Here is a 23,421-nt window from a genome sequence, read left to right on the forward strand (position 1 = left end):
ATTTCTGATGTAAAGCAAGACATCACCCCCCACTATATGGGTTAGCACCATCCTATATATATCTGACCCTCCTCCACCCCTTATTCTTACTTTAAGTGTAAGGAACTGAGGGAGTGAAACCACCTTGCTTAGGTTGATGAGGGAGGTCTGCAGCAAAAAAAGCAATCAAGAATCGAACACGAGCTGTGATGGTACTTGCTGTGGATCCTGCCTTTCTCCCCGTCAGCCATAGCCCTGGCCTGAATGGAGGTAGCCCGTGCTTTTGCGATTCAGATCGCTGGCTGCTCAACTGCAGAAAGTAATTTTAATTTTTCACAATCAGTACACCCCTTACGAGGTTTCTCACTGATTCAATCTATTTTGGTAATGACAATTTTCTAAAAGACTGGATATCGGGTGTATTTGGCAAGGGGCTGGCGGGAGGTGGGGGGGCTGCAAGGGGGTCTCTGTGAGAGGAGCCCAGGGGCTGCCCTGTGCCGGCCCCAGCCGGTCCCAGCCGGCTCCACAATGGCCCCGGGACAGCCACAGCTGACACCTCTGAGAAAACATATTTAAGGAAGGGCAAAACGCCATACAGCCATGAGGGAAAAAGTGCGAGGAAAGGCCCTATGATACCCAGGTGAGAGAAGGTGGTGGGTGGGTGGCCGGCCAGCCAGCCCGCCCGCCGGGGCCAGGGTTCCTCTGCAGCCCGTGGGGACGCCGCAGTAAAGCAGGTATTCCTGACTGCCGCCTGCGGAGGACTCACACTGGAGCAGGGGAAAAATGTGGGGAGGAAGGAGCTGCAGAGAGGAGCGAGCTGTTACCGACTGACCACAACCGCCATTGCCGGCACCGCTCCCCCGCCCGGCGCCGCTCGGGTGGAGGAGGTAGAGGAGCTGGGAGTGAAGGAATGAAGTTGAGCCTGGGGAGAAAGGGGGTGGGGGGAAGGCAGTGTTTTAATTTGTCTTTGTTTCTTACTGTCCAGACCTATTTTAACTGGCAGTAAATTAATTTTCCCCAAGTCGAGTCTGTTCTGCCTGTGACAGTAACTGGGAAGTAAACTCCCCGTCTTTACCACCACCCACGAGCTTTTTCATCTTACTTTCTCCTCCTGCCCTGTTGTGGCGGGGGAATGAGACAGCAGCTAGGGGCGGAGGGGGGGAAGCTTCTGGCAGTGGGCCAAGGCCAACCCACCAGAACTGCCATCTGAATAAAGACTTTATCTGCCTTTTATTTCAGCCTACCTGTGGTATGAAGGTACTGTATTAGAATCTATATATTCTTTTAATCAACGGCCTCATTTCTGTCTGCATGACTAAACATTACCAATTGCAGTTTAAGTAACCAAAGTTCTTTGTCTCTGTGTGTATGTGTACAATTCAACATTAAGCTTAGAGGAAATGACTGGGCATTTATCGTAATCTTGGCTGTTAACCTCCTTATTACCTGATCAGACATGCTTCTAGTGAACTGATCCAGTGATTTCTCATCACTGCAGCAGATGCTGCTTCTACTCTGAACAGTTGGAATGATTTTTTTATTATCATAATCAAAGCTCGGGGGGGGGGGGGGGGTCCAGCCTGTGAAAACCACTTTGTAACAGAAACAAACATGTATACCAGTGTTTTGCAAGGAAGGCATGAATGGGAACAGAAGTTTGCCCGGTATAGTTTGCCTCACAAGCACCTGTAGTTACACCTCTGCCTATAAATGCAGTAGGCAGAGTGAAGTGAAATATTAATAAGCATTTAAAGACCGCATCCTTTAGCTAGTGTAACTGGCATTGCTCTGAAGTCAAGCATACAATATCAGTTAATGTAAGTTCACAGCAGACCCTAAAAAGATCCTGACCAGAGTCACTTCAAAATTCAGCTTCAGCCACGACTTCTCTTCAATTCACAGCGTTTCAGTAGTTTGTACCTTTCATGAGATGAACCAATTCTGCCATTCTTAAGTAAAAGATACAACAAGGAAAAAATACACTTTCAAGTGTTTTATTTATAATCACTTTGGAAAGGAAACCCCTATTTTTAATTTTTTTTTTATCATATTGTGCTTTGGTGTGCATCATTGAGTGATGAACTTTGTTCCTTTTGGATTAAACTATATTGGAAGAGACACTCTGAAATGTTCCAGTGCTTAATGGGTATTTGGTCTGCAAGACTAGAGCAAAGCTGGTCCAAGATAAAACTCCCTGAAATGCATCTCTTGTGGACCTTGAGTCCTCATCACCAGCTACATATAGGCTAATTTAGACATAGGCAGAAAGGTGAAGGCACAGTGCAGGGACTGGGAATGAGGAACTGTCCTTTCTTAACGTGATCCTTTCCCCATGGGTTGTATTGGAAAGCATGTGTGCTGAGATCTGCCTTAGAACATGATTTTTCCTTTTAATAACACTTGTAAATCACCAGCAATGCAGTAGGCTGCATGGGCATAAATAGGAGAAGGATTTCTCCTAAAATGTACCCTAAAATGTTTGCAGGAGATCTTCTATGAAAAGCTGCTGAGTACTTCTGGAGCTTTCTAAATTTTTTCAATTAAAACTCTTACTGCAGTCAATGATAGCATAAATGCGTTATATTGCTATTAAATCCTGGAGAAAAAAAAATGGTGTTAGTCTGTAACCTACTTAATGTTTATAAAATCAAATACTGTTGTTCACCCTTTTAATTGGTAAGTGTGTCTTTATAAAATATAAAGTTGGTTTGGTTTAAAGTACGTATGCTAATGTGTCTAGTAAGATAAAGTAGATGCACTAAGAACAAAATATCAATTTAGTTTTATCTTTTTTTCCTCATAAGAAATACTCTCTCTTTTTGCTTTAACTATATGTTACAGCCCTCAAAATTGCCTGGAAAGAATGTATTTATGGCTCCAAAGTGAGTTAGTGAATGTTTTCTCTGCAAGTTTAATTCTCTCCCTCTGTCTGCATGTATTACAGTCCTCAGTTGTTGCACACTAACACATTTTTCCTCTTACAGGCCTTTTTTTTTTTTTTCACCCAGCAGTGCAAGAGTAGAACCAGCTCTCTTTTTCATTTGTTTAAATTGTTTGGATTGAATTGAAAGTACTTCTGAGCGGTATGGCGAGATAAGTGAGTGGCGTGGTGGTTTTGCAGTAGCTATATTGGGCAGCAAGCCAAGGACAAGCTGTGCTGAGAAAAAAAAATTAAATGAGAAATAGAAGCATTTAGAAATTTGTACTTTTCCCAAATCAGAAGAGATATTCATGGCCCACCTTCCTGCCAGACTTCAAATTGTCAGAGTAAATATGTAGGCATTTGGAATCTTTAAAATGAACTGAAAGAATAATAGAAAGCTGGTAAGATCTGAGTTCTGCAGTCACTCTTGCACTAATAGGCCAGCAAATATTACCCATTTATCACTAAGGTGCTCACAGCCTCAGATCCCTGCCAACCTGGAAAGTTGAATGGTCTGCAGGAACACAGAAGAAGAGGAGATATTTCTCTTTAAAAAAGACCTACCTCAGACATTTCTACTTTGGAAAGGGTTTCATTAAGCTTGCAAGTTGACTAAAGAGAAGGTGAAGACTGGCAAAAGAAGTGTATCTTGAAGTGAAGCCTCCTGGTGTCTGTGATTTCCTGGTGGCAGATGAAAGACATTTCCCTCCTATTTTCCATCTTTAAGTTTCTACTAATGGGTACTGTGCAATATTGCCAACATTCCTCCGTGGTATCACCTGCTTTTTCTGCATGTTTAGTGGCCATTCTCAGCCTCATTAAAATTTTTGCTAGGATTGTAAGTGATGATTCTTAATAACATGTTTGGCCAATACACCATCAGTTGGCATTTAGGACTACTCATGGCTAGTGACTAAAAAAGGAAGGTAGAGTTTTTTAGCAAAGAAGAAAGAGGAGTAGGATACCAGCTGGTTGTGCCAAGTGTCATGAATGTGGAATTAAATGCTTAGAAGAAAGGACAGGCATATATAATTCATTGCCCTTTGCAGAAAAAGTGAAATTGCCTAATTCTCTGGACATGGCTCAAGTCTTATGTGTTTGGGTTTTTTAAAGGCCAGATTCTACCAAGCTTCCTATAAAACTCTAAGCAAATGCTTGAACAGTTCTTGCATATCTGTAAAACAAAAAGATTTACAGGAGCTTTCAGTGGTCTAACTCATAGTAACTTTGGGAAGGGCTGTGCTTTAAAAGTGAAGGGGAAATTAAAATCATTAACTGTTCAGCAGTGGTGATTCGTGGCAGAGGAATGATCTGGCAGGGAGGGCAAGAAGGCCCAACTGCAAGAATGGATTAAACTGGCTGGAAGCAGGAATGCCAGAGACAGGAGGACTCCCTGCAAGGGAGTGAAATTTCCCTTGATGATGAGATAAAGAACAGCCACAGCATTGTCTTGTAGCCATCCTGCTATGGGAGTGTTCCGGGGCCACCTTTGGGCAGCAGAGCTGGGCTGGGGGATGGCCCAAGGCCAGGCTGAGATGTCCCATGGCATGGTTCATGGGATGGGTGCTGGTGCCAGTGTATATAAGGGATAGTCTAGTGAAACATCTTTGCAGACTCCTTGTAGAACTGCTTATGGAGGTAGGATTCTGCCCAATGCGTTGTTCGGTATTTTTTTTAAAGTTTAAGCACAAGGTTGTATTTAATTTGCCTCAAGGAGTATAATAAAAATTCCTGAACAACTTCTGAGAGATGTAAGTATGTAACACATCTAAAGGTTTTATGAATAACTTTTAAAAACATGCTTGCATGAAAAATGAGCCTGAAAGTCACAGATGCTTATTTACTCAATACATAATATATAGCTATTCTGATTTACTGTGAAGAAATCATACAGTGTTTAATGTCCCAGTTTATTTTGAGCTGATTTATAACCACAGGCAGCCCAGATCAGCTTTGGTTCTCATTCATAGGGTGGGATGAATTTGGTCACCTATAGTTTCTACAGCCTTTTTGTCAAAGCTGAGACAGTTGTGTTTTTCTTATAGCTTGTGTTCATTTGAATATTCATACGTATTTTGAGGCAGAGTTTCACTGTGCATTCTGAAAATGATTATTACTTGAAGGAAGCTAGAAGTACCTCTGTAGTTTCCTTGCTGGATGTTCATATATGATACACTCCAGAGGAACAACAGGTACCATGCCAGTTGCTTTTACTTAAAGAAGTGCTGTCTGATCTAGTTGATAGCTGATCCATCATTTAAACTGATGATGAACTGTGAAAATAACTTAGACTATGTTATTATCACATAGATTAGAAGTAGAAATGAGTTGCGCATTTTGGTCTCGTCACAATATACTTGTGACAAATACAGAAGCAAATGGTCTGCAAGTCTGGTAGTAGTGGTCAAAATCAGGTCCTGGACAAGAGTGAGAGAGCACATGGAAGTTTAGCCTTTCACTGGTAACATGCAACCAATCCAATGAGCATCCAAGCTGCAGTTCTAGGTGGCCAAAATCAGGTCCTGGACAAGAGTGATACCACATTTTAATTGAAGAAAAAATAATAAAAAAAATTGGCTCTAAAACCTTGAGACACTTTAGGAGATGTATCAGTAAGTGTTGCATTGCAGGCAAGTCTTTGAGGTGGATTTCTCATCAAATTATCCACTTTAATTTTGCTGCATTATTTTTTAAGTGGGTTACCTGCCCTGCCTCACTTGCCAGCAACAGACTGGTAGAATTTCAGGCACAGTAACAGACAGGTTTTCATCTTTTACCAAATTATTTTTCAGATTCCTGGCTTACAGTATGTCAGGAAATGAAAGGGACTTGTGTTCTGCAATGAAGACTCTTTTAAGTTCCTGTATGGAAGTGTAAATCCTCTGAACCTATATGTTCCCTTATATTTCCATGCGGGGGCTGGTCATAATCTAGTTTAAGTTTTGCAAGTGATGCTTGTTATTCTGAAAAACTTATATTACTGCTGCCACTTAACATGCAGTATTTGAGGACTATTCTGTATGTCTCTAAAAAGAGCATCCAATTTTCTCCTATTTGTTCAGCATGCAGCTCACCTTTTCAGACCTAATTTTCCCCTTTCAAAGAGCAATGAGAAAGTTACCTTGCTTGGATACCTTTATTGTGTCTCTACTTCAGGCTCAGAAATACTTAACTTGAATGTTTCTGGTTGCTCTTGGAACTGAAATAACCATTTTCCTCCCTGCAGTCTTCATAAAAAAAGACTCTGTCACAAAACACTGTAATTGGCAGAAGTGAGACTGTCCAAGTGGCCTTGTTTGTAACCTGCTTGTTTAGTTCAGTGATTCTGAGGGCTCCATCTACATCTTGCAGAAATTAACTGGTTTTGATCTTAAGGCTTAGAGTAGCAGCTATTGAATGCCCAAGTCATATAACACATTCACTGGAGCTTACAGAGTAAACCTGTGTTTAATGTCAGTTGGTCAATGAGTTATAAACAACAATCTGTGCTATTAAATTAATCGCAGCTGAATATATGGAGATATATATGTATGTATGTGTATCAGAGATGCAGAGATTGCTTTGATGGTAGTGTTTAGAAGACTAATAAATCAGGCCAGTTTTAAACTTTAAAACAAAATTATGCTGAATTCATTCATTTGTGAAGTCATTACTTTATGACAACAGTTAGATCCGAGACATTATTTAACATTGTCACTACATATACGGAACTGTTGATCTTTAATGCTTATATTCTAAATTATCTAAGGGTATAAAATATCAGAGCTGATGCCACGTAGCAGATATAGCTATGGTCCTTGGTGGTCTTAGTAGCCAAAGACAAGTTGGAGAGCTCTTTGAAGAGAGAAATCAAGACTGAAGTAGGCTTGTTTTCTGTCTCCTCTGTGGAAATTAATGCTGATGATTTTATGCTGCTTGCCCCCTCCCAGAAGGGTGGTTTCATCTGCTGCCCATGCTACTTTTCTTGGATTTTGGTTTTGACAGTCATCTTTGTCTATTGAGCCGGATGCCCTGCATATTCACAGTTTGGTTGTCACATTTTTTCAGACACTTATGTAAAGTCCTTGCACATTGTGCCTGGCTATGCTGTCGCAGTGTTACCAAATACTTAGATACTGTTGTTCATTACGCTATTTTAAAATGCTTATATTTGGATTGAATGGAAGCTAATATTCTATCCTGATTACTGGACTTATAGATGTTTCAGGCTTCTGCTTTTGCTACAGAGTTATCATGTATTCTAGGCTGGACTTGCTTAGATATTCAGTAGTAGTGTCAATCTACAAATGGCCCTTGTACCTTTGGTGCTGTGATCATCACTGCAGTGATCATTAGTGCACTCACTGGGAGCTTGCCCAGTCTTGCTTCCACCTGATGAAAACCAGAAATTGCTTCACCGTACTCTTTCAGAACTGATGAGTGTATTAGTTCTTTAAAGTAGGAGAGTATCAGCTGAAATGTCTGGCAGCCTTACCAACACAGCAGAAGCGTGATGATAAGGGCATTTGCTGAGGGTATGGGAGACCTGAGTTCAGGTCTCAGCTTTTAATGGGTTGACCGGGCCTTTGAGCTTACACCTCATTTTTCTTGATACCGCTGTAACTGGTGCATGTGTTGTTATTTTTTCCTATGGTATCTTCTTAAGTGTCACTGAAAATGTTCCCATTGTTTATATGAGCTTTGCACGGTGATTGCTGCTGGGGCATTGCTGAAATAAAATCAATTGAAATACTTATTTAGGTGTATTCCCACTGCTCTTACAAACCCTAGTTATAAACTCAGGTGACCCTGCTGTGCTAGCTCTTGTACAAGTATAGGTAGACAGGACCTGCTGTGAAGACCTTATTAACATAAGAAACATAAATACCAAATATATCTGAAAAAAGGAGAGAAAAGACTCTTAAGAATTGGGTAAAGATCAAAGAGGTTTTGCTCTATTGATCTTATTCTCCTTTTAAACAAAAGTAGCTTTTCTTCAGAAGAGGAAATTCTGCTCATTCATCCCTCACATCCATCTTGTTTTCCCATAAATGGGCTGCTAGTACACATAGACCCTGCTTAAGGTGACTTTCTAGAAAGACGAACACTGGGTTTTCAGGCCTTCCAGGATCCATTTCTGTATTTACTTCCCAATGTTTCCAGTTTCCATGCTTTTATTTTAAGTTTTGTGATACTTGGCATTGTGATAAAGTAGAACCTTTGAATATGATGGTTGCATAAGCATTATAATATTCTTTCCTTAAAAATATCTGAGCACAGAGCAACCTAATAATAACTTTCACTCTCTCACAGTTACAAAGTTAAGTAAGCTGCAGTCATATTTCCAGTTTCAAAGTCTCAGAACATGGAAAGGCAAGTGGCAAAAAGGTAAATGTGCCACTTAATTGAATTATCATACTTCTGTGGGCTAGCCTGGGATTTTGTGAGGCCTGACCCATGTGTTATGTACTCTGGTGTTCCCAGTACTTCAGAAGAGCAATGTTGCCCCTGTGTTTAAATGAGGTACTCAATGGTACTGAAAAGGTGGTTCACTGGAAGGCAGTTGAATAATCCTATTTCAGGTTTACATCATTTAAGTGATTTACACAATATAAACTGCTGCTAATGAAGTTCTCTTTGCATCAGTTATACAGAGGCATTCAGACTTTTTGTCTTAAGTGCAGGTAAAGGCTTCCTTCAAATACTTTAGACCTTGTGACGTTCATTTTATCAGGTGAGGAAGGTGGCTGACATAGCCTGATCAGCCAAATGGAGATGGGTGGGATTACACCCTGAAACCGTAGAGACTCCTGCATCTCTCAGAGGCTCAAGAAAGCAGGATGGGAAAGCACAACTGAGGTGACAAAAGGTGGCAGGGGTTTTATTGGAAACTAATGAAAGTATGGGCCTCAAAGAAGCCTGATTTCTCAAGGGCATAAATGAAAGCAGCAGAATTGGTTCTGCCTGAACTTTGATTAATACAGTGACTATGAAAAGAAACATGATAGCTGGCAGTGTACTCCTGGAGACATGAATTTTTTGTAGAGTTGAAGATTTGCAAGAGATGCCAGTAGAAGAGATGCCAAGATGAGGGCTGAAGAATAGCTACCCATAAATATGCAAGCCTACTTAAAACTTTAAAAATGATTTTTTAAAGCAATATTTTACATTTTCTCTGAATTTTATACAGTTGTACCCTACAAAATCCATTTTATCATCTATTACTTCATTTTAATATGTGGCTTTGCTAAGATGTGAATTGCATATATAATTTACTTAAGTCTGAACAGTTTCCCAGATCTGGGACATATTCTACTACAGTTCTTTGATGTCAGCTTCATCTGACAAAGAGGAAAGGTAGCATTTTTGCCCCAGCTTTATTTTTCAGAACTACTTTCTCTCACATCTCTTTGATTCCAGCTTTTTAAAAATAAAATAAAAAAAAAAGAGGGGGTGAGTGTCCTCTTTTTTCTTTTTCCCTCCTCAAAGAGGATAAAATAGAAGAACAAATTGAAATCAGTGGTGGTTAGTGATTTCACTGAATCCATGGCTTCTGAGTAAGCTTTCAGACAAAATGTTGGGCCACCTCCTCTCCTTTCTACTTGGCTTGCATCTATATGCTAGCACCTCAGAGTTGGAAGTGGAGACTCAGGCCTGACATGGTTTGCATATTTGTGTCTGTTCTAGAGAGACATGAATAGACAGTGAGCCGCCTGATGGACTGTCTGCAGGAGTTCAGAGCCTCAGTTCAATGTGTTGCACATATAGCTACATTAGAAACAACAGTCTGTTAAGATGCAAATCAACGGGAGGCGGACGAAATGAAACAAAAACCTCTTCCCCCTCATTTACTGTCTTTCATGATGCTACAAATAGCAATTACTCTAAGAAGGCAGAGAAACATTTGCCCCCAGCAAAAGACAATCTGTATAGCACAGAAATGGTGATGCTTTGCCTGGGTTTACCAGTCTTGGTATCATATCCAGATAATTAATAGGCCTTTGTGACCCTGCCCAGCCTTACTTGTACCCCCCCACCCTGCCTATGGGGCCAGGAGCCCCATTCCAGCCAGCCCAGGACCGTTGGTCTTGCTGTAGTGATGCCATAGGATGCTGGTGCTCATCTTCTCTGTCCTGTCTCCTGGATGGACCCCTTGGGTGAGCTGAGACACCCAGTCAACAGGACTATGTTGTCTTTCTACTCATTGTAATTATTGGAGCAATTCTCCAGGATCAGGATTTACAATCTCTGTCAAAGAGCTGTACATGGGGATTTTTACTATGAAATCTGGATGTTCTTCACTCCAGTTTTATTTTTATGCAAGAAAGAAAATCACCCTACCTCTTATATCAGTACTATTTTTTTCAAGGGATTCTCACAAATGCTTTTCCCATACCATTTTTCTTTTTATTTTACCCCCTATTCACCTGAGTTTATAAATTTTAATATACAATATGCAAATAGACATACAGAATAAAAAAAGTGCAAGACAAACAAGAAGGATTCAGGACTGAGAGTTATAGCAGCAATTTCAGAATAATTCTCAATGTGGTTTTTCCCTGTGTTTTCTGTGAACAGGCTGCCTTTGCAGCCTAAAAGCACTGGAAATGTTGGTTTGTGGTCCACGTCGTCTGCCCCCCCCCCCCCCCCCCCCTTTTTTTTTTCCTTCCAAAACACTTTGTGATCCTGGTCCAAAGACCACAGAAATCTGTAAGTCATTCAACAGACTGTGAGACTTTGTCAGACCCTCTATGTGTTTTAACTTGTACTCTTCACAAATTTCAGTTTTGATTGAAGAGAGCTTTTGCTCAGGCTCCAGAGGAACTCCTGGGACAACGGCTCCTCTCAGCACTGTTCGCTCTGGTGTAACTAGTGCAGGTCTCTAGAGCTGGCAGGAGAGTTAAGACATATCTTCCCTGTTGACTTGCATGTGGTGCTACAGAAAGGAGGCAACATGAGCTGTAGACCACAAGACACAGTCCTTTCAAAAGACAACACCATAAAAGAATTTCTAATTAAATGTTTTGTTTGTCCCAACTTACCTTTTTGGGGGTAATATTTTTACATCAGGAGGGATAGCAGTGGAAAGCCTTAGTACATCACTGTAACTTCAAATTAAGCACCTTTATCCAGAAGTGCAGTTAAAGATACATATGAGACAGCCAGAGGCAGAGTTTTCCTTGCTAGCCAGTAGTGCAGTGTTGAATCAAGGATGAATGAAGCTCCCTCCATGCTACCCACCCTTTAAGCTTTGTCATCCTTCTCATTGGCTTCTTGTGTGCTCTCTTCTGAGATGTCAAAACCTTTGTACATTTGTCTGTGCAGTGCAAAGCCTTGCTGGGTTCATCTGCCTGGGGGTTTTCTAGGCCAAGTCTCCAAGGGTCTTAGAGTGCCACGTGATCTTTATACCTGTAGTGGGTTGACCCTGGCCGCCAGCCATTCACCCTACATTTCTCTCGCTCTCCTCTCCCATGGGATGGGGAGGAAATAGAAGGAAGGTGAGAAGAGTTGTGGATTGAGATAATGACAGTTCAGTAGGGAAAGCAAAAGCTGCAAGCACAAACAAAGCAGAAAGAGGAATTCATTCACTACTTCCCATCAGCAGGCTGCACCTCGAGTCCTGTGTTCAGTTTTGGGCCCCTCACTACACAAAAGACATTGAGGTGCTGGAGTGTGTCCAGAGAAGGGCAACCAAGCTGGTGAGGGGCCTGGAGCACAAGTCTTATGAGGAACGGCTGAGGGAGCTGGGGCTGTTTAGTCTAGAGAAAAGGAGGCTGAGGGCAGACCTTATCACTCTCTACAACTACGTGAAGGGGGGTTGTAGTGAGGTGGGTGCTGGTCTCTTCTGTCAGGTGGCTGGAGATAGGACGAGAGGAAATGGCCTCAAGTTGTGGCAAGGGAGATTTAGGTTAGATATTAGGAAAAAATTCTTTACTGAGAGGGTAGTCACACATTGGAATAGGCTGCCCAGGGAAGTGGTTGAGTCACCATCCCTGGAGGAAAAAGCGCGTAGACAACGTACTCCATAACATGGTTTAGTGGGCATGGTTGATGGTTGGATTCAATGATCTTGAAGGTCTTTTCCAACCTAAATGATTCTATGATTTCCTTTTTATCTTCCTTTCCCCAAGCTTTTATTGCTGAGCATGATGTCATATGGCATGGGCTATCCTTTTGGTCAGTTGGGTTCAGCTGTCCTGTTTAATGCTGTTCTTAGCCTTCAGATGTACTCGCGTAGATGGGAAGTATGAGCATACTTTGATCAGTGTCAGGTTTTTGCCTCAGGAAGAAGTAGAATTGTTCTTAAACACCTTTTTTCAGGCAGCCTGGCAAAGAGGCTGAGCCTGCATGTGAAGGAAGAGAGTGACAAATAAGAGAAGCTGTGAGAAGTAGTATGATTGCTTGGTTTTGGTCTGTGCTTAAAGTCTTGAAAAGCAATAAATGGGACTGAGAATGAAAAAAAAAAAGTCAAAGGAGAAAAAGCATTGAGAATAGGCTGGGTTGCAGGAACCAGGGATGAAAGAAATGAAGTTTGTCTAATAGTAGTAGGGAAGTAAAAAACCTGAATATCCTTATTCTGACCTTCTGAGTGTCCTATGCAGTATCTGGTGAAAAGGCCACTTTCTGGCACTGACTGCAGCAAGGAAAAATTGCTCAGTTCTCATAGTTTTATATCAACTGAGGATTCAAGATGTCTGTCTTTTTTTTTTTTTTTTATTACATGTTATTAACAAGCAGTAAGTGGACTATCAGGATCAATGTTAGCAGTACAACAGATAGACCACAATGGCAGACACTTATGACATTATAATGTGCCACTACAAATTCCTAACCACCCTTCTGTAATCCCAAGAAATTCTAATCCTGCACGTGTGTGTGTGCGTGCACACATGCACACATACCAGGCTGTATGTGTTAGCAGCACACATCCCCTCTCCTGGCAGTGCGTGTTCCCCTCCTTGCACACCCTGTGTGGGACATGCGGGTTGCTCCAGCCACATGTGGACCTTGTCGGTCCCCAGACACTGCTAACCCACACGCCTGTGACAAAGCCCTTCAGGAGTCCCAGCTGCACACCTAAGGTGAGCCCCTATGTACAGCTGATAGGTGTAAGAGGTGGTTTTTCAGGCTGGACAGGACAGTTTCAGCGAGGAGTTTTGCAGGATGTGTTTGTGCAGTGGGAAAAGCAGGTAAGAGTTGTCACACATGAACTGAATTTAACCTTTCTTGCTTGCCTGTAAGCCAGTCTTAACTTTAGCATTTCATAACGTTAAAGAGCTTGACTTCACAGCTGTAATGTCCCTTTAATGTGGGTGTATGAATGAATAATAGGTGACTATTCTTTTTGCTTGGTACTACCATTCCTTTTTCTATTTGAAAGCCTCCTAATTGTACCTTAGAGCAGGACCATATTTCCTGATAGTTTTGGAAAGGCCTTAAAGAATTGAGTAGCTAAGAACAAAAGTCAGTTACTGTATTAGTTGATTGTAAATAACGAACACCAAATCTCCCAATTTTGTGTAAGAAACAGAGATCTCTTTGAAGATTACAGATTAACACTGTCTACAGCTGTGTAAAACACCACACTATTCTCTGGAGAAGCTGGTTTTTGTTTTCAAGGAAGCTTTTTTTTTTTTTTTTTTTTTTTTTTCTTCTAGGCAGTGCTTTCTCACATGGTTCCTTTAGGAATTCAGCTGTGCTTTTCCCTGTTTTCCTTTGGCATAATTAAAAGTAAACTTCAATTCTTTCTTGTTCGCCTATGAGGACAGCTCTTTTCCCCAGATCTTCCAGGAAGAGAGGAAGAGAAATCCCTTTCCGTTTCAATGCTTTCCATTTACAATAAAGGCATCTCAAACATGCACATAGACTTACACACATCTTCTCTCTCTCATGGAACTTGAAAAATAATCTTAAAATTCCACATTTTTTTATGCCAAATCAGAAAAATCCAACTTGAACATTGTGTTCCTTTGGAATTATTTTGGGGGCGGGGTGGAGAAGATAGTTATAAAATGTTTGTGTTTTAATTATTATATATTTTTTTCTCTCCAGCCCCTTTTCCCTCTCTTTTTCTCCTCTTTCACTCTGACTCCCTCGGTTCGCCCCAAATCTATTAAGAGTACAGGAGAAAAATAATCAAGAATTAGGATATCCCTAACCTACCACTCAGAGGATTCTTGCCTGCTAGAAGGTTTGCATTCCAGAGGAGAATTCTTAAAGAACCCAAAATTTAATCTTTCATGCTTTTTCTCTTACAAAACTCTGTGATCAGAGACATCTTAAAAATTATTCTTTTAGCCTAAGATCAGCTTGTATTTTTAGACAAAAGTATGCATCTAAAGTTCACTGCACAAAGCATCCCATTTTAATAACTTAAGCTCATGAAAAAAGTGTCCCAATAATTCAGACAATTAACCCTGATACCTTTACAACTCTGTGGTTCCCCCTCAGGAACACTGAATCTTTTTTTATAACTTTAGCTGGGAAACTAGCTGCCTAGTAAAGGGTATGTACATTCCCATTAGAATGGCTATTTCTCACATCAAAAATATAGTAAGCCATTAAACCCTTAAAATGTAATCATTAACATTTAGCACACTATGCCTGATGCATTAAAAACATTATGTGCAGCTGATCTCTCTGACTCACTTAGGGAAATATCAAATGGCGTCAATGTACCTTTGCTTTATCCTTTAATTTTAGGTGATATTGCTGTGTTCTTACTAATTTGCTTCAGTCAGTTCTCCTTTTTCTATGTGTGTATAATTTGAAAATTATAAAATATATGTAGTCTTTTAGAGAGCTAAATCTGACTCACTATTTTTCATTCTGACTTTCAAGAAGTTTAAGTGTTGGTTTGTGAAGTAAATTCACTATCATTTAAATACCTTTTGTTAAATTAACACCTACTGTACAATATGACATACAGCCTAATTCATATTCATTCTTTGTAGATGCCACACATTAAATCTTCATATTTAATGATTATATGATCCCTAGATTTCATTTTAGAAGAATCTCCTTCTGTTCCTTGACTATGAGAAAGTGCAAACATACATATATACATCAAATGTTATCCTTTGAACTCTCTAACCAGGTGTACTTGACTTCTCCATACTGACATTAAACATTTGACAGTATTTTGTAGCTCAATAGAATAGTCACTATTATTTCTTCTTGAAGTTTTCCAGTTTAAATTGGACCTATGTGGACATTTCAGCCATTTTTGAAATTGTATTTCAATAGCTCATATCTAAAATTTTTTCTTTGGTTCATAAAGAGTGTCAGGTCTCCTGTGTTTTACTCTGCATTATAAAGGGGGAAATTATAGAAGTCTTAAATTTGGAGGAAGAAAAACATTCTTCCCAATTAGCACAGTATTTTCACATCATAGTCATTGATAGTAAATTTAGTGTTCCACATGTTACATGTAAGAGACTCTGCATTTTTTAGTGGGTCAGCTATCTTTTTTTTTATAAGGAAGTTCTCCCATGAGGGTATGTGTAACTGTAAATTAAGTCTCTCTGCCTTCTCTGGCTCAGGGAAAGATCTTTACATTTGGTTCTCTGTTTCCCAAGAGCTGTGAGAACAGATCCTTTATCATATTTTATTTACCTGATGCATCCAGATGTAGTTCTGTGAACACTGAGTGGTTTGGGGATGATTTGTCACCCAATGAAATCTTAAAGAAATTGAAGCTAAATTTTTTCTAGAAATTTTCAGAAGGTAATTCCTTTATTATACTGCTTTTGCTGCTCTGCTGCCCAGCTGAAACTGGAAAATGGTAGAAGTCATAGCAGAAAATGTCGTCTCTATGGAAACTTCCAAACCCTGTTGAGGATGGCGGGATAAAGTTTAGAGGATAATCAATATTTTATTCTGAGCTCATTTCTAAGTGAGGCAGGATAAATTAAACTCCTGATGGTCCAATTGCTCCTAAGGAGAAGTGTTAAATTCCAAATAGAGGTGTAAACTTCTGAAGTGGACTCAGTCGAAGGGTGTTTTGAAGTGTCTGGGGCTGAATCCTCACAGGGGAAGATGGAACAAAGACAAACTGTATTAGGGATACATGCTGTAAAACACTAGCTGACTGGAGGAAAAAGGAGCAGCATCACCTCTGGCTGGATTTTAAAGTTGGTAGGTGTCCTGGTTTCAGCTGGGATAGAATTAACTGTCTTCCTAGTAGCTGGTACAGTACTATGTTTTGAGTTCAGTATGTGAAGAATGCTGATAACACTGATGTTTTCAGTTGTTGCTCAGTAGTGTTTAGACTATAGTCAAGGATTTTTCAGCTTCTCATGCCCAGCCAGGGCACCTGACCCAAACTGGCCAACAGTGTATTCCATACCATGTGACGTCCCATCTAGTTTAGGAACTAGGAAGGGGGGGGCAGGGATTTTGGCGGCTCGGGGACGGGCTGGGTGTCGGTCGGCGGGTGGTGAGCAATTGCCCTGCGCATCATTTGTACATTTCAATCCTTTTATTACTACTGTTGTCATTTTGTTAGTGTTATCATTATCATTATTAGTTTCTTCTTTTCTGTTCTATTAAACCGTTCTTATCTCAACCCAGGAGTTTTACTTCTTCTCCTGATTTTCTCCCCCATCCCACTGGGTGGGGGGGGAGTGAGTGAGCGGCTGAGTGGTGCTTAGTTGCTGGCTGGGGTTAAACCACGACAGTAGGGATAAAAGAATTGTTTATTTTCCCTGACAGATTGAGTGTCTAAACAACACAGGATTGTGGTTTTTGTATCACTCCAGCTACCTTATTTTTAAAAGCTTATCCTCATCTTTTTTATCACTTGTCTTCTATTTATATATTGTTCCCGAATCCTGAGGTCTCTCATTCCTGGGAAAGCTTTTAATATTTTTCCCAGACATGCCTGGGCCTATCCTCACAACTGGAAACCATTATGAACGATGACCAACAGATGGTCTTCTTGACATACCTATTTACTTCTAACCTGCGACCCAATTTTCTTTTATTTATCTGTGTCCCAAACGTATTTGGTTTCCCAGTCCTGTCCTCTTTCCTTCCTTTCCCCTAAATTCTGTGGAAATGTTTTTTTTTTCAGAACTGGGCTACCTCTGCCCCTCTGCTGGAAACAAAGCAGATGCTTAAGCAAAGAGAACAAGAAGAGTATGGAGTAATCTTCCCCCTCAGCTTGTGGTAATAACCTTGTGATTTAGGAACAGCCATGAATACATTCCAATTATCATAGTTAATAGACACCAATGAAATTATGCTCTTTGATATTTTTTGAACCTTTTCCACAATTATTTATAATTTGTAATTATTTATAAATATATTTTGGCCTGCAGCAATGCATTTCACAACTTAACTGCTATGCATGATGTGAAAACATACTTCTTTAAAGCTGTAGCACATTCAAAGCTTGCTTTTACTTGCTTTTTATTGCGAGAAGCTGCATGATGGCTCTCTGTCTCTGTACTATTTACACACCTTTGCCCTAGCCACTCTGTTTCTTTTCTATGCAAAAGCCCACCTTTTTCCATTCAGTTTTTGTCCTAGAGAGCTGCACAGGTGCAGAGATCATTCTGTATTGAAAACTGAAAGAAGGAGTGCTCTCTGCCACGCCAACTAGATTGTCCAAAGCTCCCTATTCTGCTGGTTAGCAGAGACAGCTTCCCAGTCTGTTTTGTGGAAATCATTTTGAGGCATATAGTGGGTTTCCTGCCCAGATGCTTACGCCAGGAGATTGGATTCCACTCAGTGTGTCAGGTGCCTCAAGATGCATTTGCGGCACTAAAATCCATTTGCAAATCTGGCTCTTTCTGCCTCAGTGAAAATCTACTGAGACAACATGCTTGAGAGGACTAATCATACACATGCTTTGCAACGCATATTCTTAAGATAAAAAATCTGTGATACGGTAATATGCCACGATGGACACTGACTGTAATTGTTTTTAATAGAAAAGCATATGCTTTGTTTATCTTTTCTGTCTCAGGCACATGCTTCCTCCAAGAATTAGAAATTAAAATGTAATCTGTGCATAGCTGAATGGGTTCCCTAACCAGTAAGCAGATGCTAGGCACTCAGAGGAGCTGGAGTACATGGAGTGGCAAACCAGTTTTACAATGCTGTAACTCTGCTGCTTTTGGTAGTCATGTAAAAGAGGAAGGGTATAGGCTGAAAGACTCAGTGTTTTCAAGTGTATGAAAAAGGAAAAGATAAAATCCTCAATTCCTCGTAAACTATGTGGCAAAGGGAAAATTCAGTCCTCTGTGGCAGGTGCTAGGTACCTACCAGTACCAATCCTTCATGCCTACGGTTTTCCTATCTTGGCCAATATGCACAATTTCTAATGCCTAACAGGAGTCTATGTGTTTATAAGCTGAATGTACTGTATGTCAGCATATTTTTTGCATATCAGGCAGAGAGTCCTTTTTAATCTCAAAACTGGTATGCATTTTAAGCTACCTGAGTTGCCTGTAGCTATTGACTGAGACATTAATCCAATTGGATATGACAAATTGTAGTGAAGCCAAGCACTATTAAGGCTAGCTTTATTACTCTCTGTTTCAATTATTTTGCTGATTTTGTATAATTGCAGTGTTCTAACTATACTGGGCCCTGATTTGCATCAGCCGTTCTGCTTGGTTTCTCTGGACCAGCCGGTGTAGTGCATCTGCAAAAGGAAATGTCACAATATTCCTGTCTAAGGACGGTTGCCAGTAGAGATACTTGAACATGGGGATAGTGGAAAAAATCAAATGAAGTGCCTCAGAAGTGGCTGAAACAGTTTCAAGTGCTGTAAATTATTATTTTAAATAAACTCAGTGTAGCCAACTAAACTGCATCTTTCTGATTACAAAAGCTTACAAAGCTTCTAGGAAAGCTCAAGTCTTTCTGAAAACAGAAAATTATGTAGAAGTAGCCTGCAATCCTGAATTAGGGCAACTGATCATGAACTGTCAAGTATTAAGCCACTCTTTGCTTTTGAAAAGTCCCTGTGTATGCAAAACAAAGCTGTTTAATTTGGTCCTTTCTGTATCAAAACCATAGTAACTGTTATTCTAGGGCTATCCTATATGTCATAAAGTAGATGTCACAGTCTGTCATTTTCAGGGGCAATAGCTCACAGTGTCCCATGCTTTTTGTCCTTTACCAAGACACCTTTGTTTCATAGTGGTAGGGAGAAATACAAAGAAAGATGTTCAGCCTGGGAATTGTTCTGTCACTGTTCTCTGGCCTTGCTGCACAGACCTGAAGTCAAATGGGTCAACCTACTTTCCTCATCTCCTGTTGTGTGGTCAGAGTTGAGAAAGAGCATTGCACCTTCTCCACTTGTGCAGAAAACAGGCAGTTTCTGGTGGTGGCTTATTTCTTTACCACACCATCTCTAGAAAGCAATCCTTGTTTTAAATATTTCTGTCTCCCTGTGTCACTGGAATGTCACAACACCTCCCAAATATCAATCTTTGTAATTACAGGTGAACAGCGCGTTTCCAGATTTCATCCTTTGCAGAGTAGCCCATAATTGCAGAGGCTATTTCTTTACCAAGAAGGGAAACAACTGCCATTGGTGAAGATGACAACCTCAGTCCACAGCACCAGAAAAGTTCAGGTTTCATTCAGCAGTTGTATTTGAAAAGGGCTGAAGAATGTACCATAAGCTGTTTTTTTCATATCTAGCAAAAGAAGGCTTCCACACTGCTTTCATTAAGCAGCAACAGTTCAAAAGCAGACACTGTAGAGAGGGAAAAAAATGTAAATTGTGAGGCTGTAGGAAAAAAGTGTGGGGTAAAGCATGGTTTAGATCACTGAAGACTGGAACAGTAAGGGAACCTAAGTGTTTCACTGTTTCTTGTTCACTAGATAAATATTTAAGTTTAAAGTCAGGCGAAACTTATTCTTAAGGGTGAAAAAAAGCAAACTATGAAAGGCTTTTGACAATGTAAAATACATCCTCTCCCAAGCTAGCTGATCATAAAGAATGCCGCCTTTTAACATGCCTGGACGAGCTTTAAAAATGACTCAATAGATTGTAGAATTCAGCACATTTTCTTCCCAATTATTTTTGAAGAGATTCTGACAAATGTTTTCTAAGGGAGGAATGGCAGACTGTCTATTTTATTTTAGTTTTATGGGACTTTTATTTTTATCCTGTCATGAGAAGCAAATGGCAGAGCTATGATTAGGATAAGCCATGTAAGAGGGCTCAATCTGTACAATTTATAGTACAGCTTGCTTTAATCTGTCAGGGAACGTGTGTTATATTGCCTTTCAGTAGAGGATAGAGCTCTGGCTATATATGTTAATAAATTCTATCCAGACAGTCTTAAAAGATGCCAACAATTGCTGGAAGTACTTGGAGCAGAAACTGTCTGCAGTTTTGAATCCTTGGAGGACTCTTCTGCATAGTGTGGATTTCTTTAACAAAAAACAGACAAACAAAACAAGCCCCCAGCATCACTGCCTTCTGCAAAAATCTTTGGACAAACCATTAAAACTGTAGCTACCATTATATTTTTTAGTAATTAGGTTTCTAAAATTTACCAGCCTGATGACAATGGTTATTATTATCAGTGGTTTCAACAACTTTTTGTATTATTTTTTGTTTTGTTTTGATTTTTCTTTTACTGTGCATTTAAATCTAACAGCAGGTTGTTTTTTCCTAATTCCTGCCTGTGGACACCCAGAACTAGTCCCTGATGATAGTCTGGTGACTAGAGAACAAAAGCCACCATTGCAGACTCCTATGGGCAGCTTTGTAATTCTCTGTGACCGAAGATAGGAGAGTCTGTAGCTATCAGCTACTGAAGAGGAAATGTAAAAGTTGGTATTGGTCTCTCCATTCAAGAAACTGTTTCACTGTTGGAAACAAGACTTGATATTTTGATACTCCTTTTCTACATTGAGAGAATTGCTTTCTAGAGCAAGTTCATGTAGCATTACGTTAATTTTAGTTTTGTGGCATGATATGATATTTACAGCAGTAGCACCACGGTGCAATAAGTAGTCAAATATGTCTGATCAGATGCTGTGAATACCTCTTCCCAGTGGTGAATATTTATATGCCGCAAACCCCCTGAAGTTGTGATAAAACACAATGCCATCCTGTGAGAGACTGAAAGAGTTAATGTCTCAAACATTGTGGTGCGGCAAGTTCTGCATAAGGACAAACCCTGCATAGCAACGAAACCCAGGTGAAAAGAAGCCGACAGATCAGCACAGGACATCAGCAACTGGACTGGGAGGCCGGGCCAGAGGATGTGCAGCTCCCTGTTTTGATATGCTGAGCAGGGCAGCTCAGCCTGCACAGGTAAAGATCAAACAATGGCCATGTCTGCAGGGAAGGGGAAGTTACTCCCCAAATGACCCCCAAGCTCATGACACATTTCCTGAAGGTTCTGAAAACACAAACCACTGGTGACACCTAATTAGCCTAATAAGTTTGAGTGCCCGCCTGAAGGATGGGCAAGGAGATGATAAAAGGACATGAACTGAAGCCCCACGTGTGCACACCTACCAGAACTGGACCCCTTGTCTGGCAGGACCAGCATTGGACCCAAGACCAGTGAAACCTTTCTCTTTTCTCTCTCTCTCTTTCTCTTTCCTTAATCACTACACCTAGACACAAAACTGTTGATCAAGTCTGGGACTAAGAGTGGATCCAGCCGCCCCAGGCCCTTCTCTAAGAAGGAGTCTAGAAAGCAAGGGGGTCTGCTGTGAACCTCGTGACTCAACGGGAAGGATCTCCTTTGTCCCTGAATTGATGTATATGGTTACCATGGGTTACACGGGTCACCGAGGTAGTTTCATGGCAATTTCTGTAGTGAGAAACCGTGCCACCTATTGTTACACCTTTCAAGTTCATGTTGTTTCTGCCATGAATAAAATGTTTAACTGATTGTTTTGTGTCTGTTCACCTTAATTTAACCTGAGGGAATTCTGAGCTCAACATGACCGTGCCCTGGTCTGTCCAGCCCGGGTTGTGACACATCCAAAACACAATGCATGGTTGTTTATACATGTGCGGTGCATATTTAGTAAGTCTGAAATTCTGCACTGATACAGGGTATTTCCCCATTTGTTTATGTCTTTATTGGATTACCACTGCCATCTGGTTTCAATTCTTACACTTTGTGATGGATTTATTTTCTTCACTGAGGTGAATGTGATAGGAAAATTAGACCTAGTATTCTCACTGATAGATTCTGGGTTTGTATTATACAACAAGCTTTGAAAGCTGAATAATGGGATTCTTCAAATATCATGGAAAAGAATTGAGAGGTCTTAAAAAAAGCAAAACTTCCCACATTGTTCTCCTAGACTGTTTTTTCAGTGGGAGTTGCAAGAAAAAAGTCACAACTGTGAACCCTGAACATAAAGGAGAAGAAACAACCTCCTCTGTTTAAGGTTAAGAAAATGAAATGTATGGTCTTTTCCTTTGGTTTCAAATGTTTTTCAAAAGGCAAAGTAATTGCTTTAAGTAGTAGAATAGACCCCCCCCCCCCCAGTATTATGATGGCTGTCTAGTCAAAATTCACATTTAAACTTGTGTAAGGATCAATGACGACTTCATTATAAGCACAGTGAAAGCAATAATAGGCAAAACCAAAAGTGAACTTCTAATCTCACATTCACTAAAAGATCAAAGCTGCAAACTTGGAATAGCAAACACTCAAATCAGTTATGTCAAATCATCCTGAGGGTCCAAAGAAAACAGAAAAATTATACCCCCAAAAGTCTGACAAACACCAGTTTTCCTAAAAGCACATGATCACCTTTCTGGACCTGTGCAAAATTTCCATTGATTAAATATTCTTCATGTCCTACATGGATTTGTTTGTTAGAATATTTTCCTGATCTGTGGGATTATGGCCTTTCAGTATGACTGTCAAAGTGACTAATACAAAATCTGAGTATCATTGTCTTCTGCATTCATAACCTATGCTGATGTCTTGGTTTTGAGCAACTTCTTTTATTCCTTTCAGGGGGTTTTGAATATAGAAAAGCATGAATAACGACATGCTGTTGCTTTTATGGTTTACTAATAGCAGTGTCAAATATGTCCGAATGTCTTCCTTGAGGCAAGAGGCAGACACAAACATGCTTTTCACCCTTCTGGACTTCTGCAGAGTAGGATTGGAACTACCTATAAGCAACAGATATGTGATATTTCACTAACATAATGAGTTAGCTATGTTCCACCATTTGATTGTGCAACAGGACACTGGGCAAAGGCTAAAGAAGGTTGATTTGCTGCTGGTTGTTGATTTTCCCCCAGATGATCAGTGCTGAGGATCTAGAGTTCAAGCTGGCTTTTTAACCTTAAAAATTTGTAGATGCTTCTTAAACACAGCTGTGGTTTAAAACCTCTTGTCTCTTTATGTCACTGTTGGAAACTCTGAGCAAAACAAATGCAAGGTCTCATTTAGAGTCATGCAACTCCCTCCTCTTTTTTTTTTTTTTTTTTTCTTTTTTTTCCCCCTCCAGAATTATAAATAGGTAGTGTCAGTATAGGTAGAAATCCCATTTAAGCTTGTAAATAAAAGTTACTAAATCTTTTA

At 40.2% G+C, this 23,421-nt stretch overlaps 1 long non-coding RNA gene across 2 annotated transcripts; it reads left to right on the plus strand.

Annotated features, from left to right (window-relative positions):
- The first annotated feature begins 482 nt into the window (after positions 1-482).
- On the plus strand, positions 483-21,709 carry LOC142035453 (uncharacterized). 2 transcript variants are annotated; one of them, XR_012651879.1, is made up of 3 exons: positions 483-619; positions 16,956-17,050; positions 18,459-21,709. It is a non-coding gene; the product is annotated as an uncharacterized LOC142035453 (long non-coding RNA). The 2 variants fall into 2 exon arrangements; XR_012651880.1 differs by having other exon boundaries at positions 19,339-21,709.
- The last annotated feature ends 1,712 nt before the right edge of the window (positions 21,710-23,421 follow it).

The sequence above is a fragment of the Buteo buteo genome, chromosome 10 (assembly GCF_964188355.1).
Source record: "Buteo buteo chromosome 10, bButBut1.hap1.1, whole genome shotgun sequence".
Classification (NCBI taxonomy): Eukaryota; Metazoa; Chordata; class Aves; order Accipitriformes; family Accipitridae; genus Buteo; species Buteo buteo.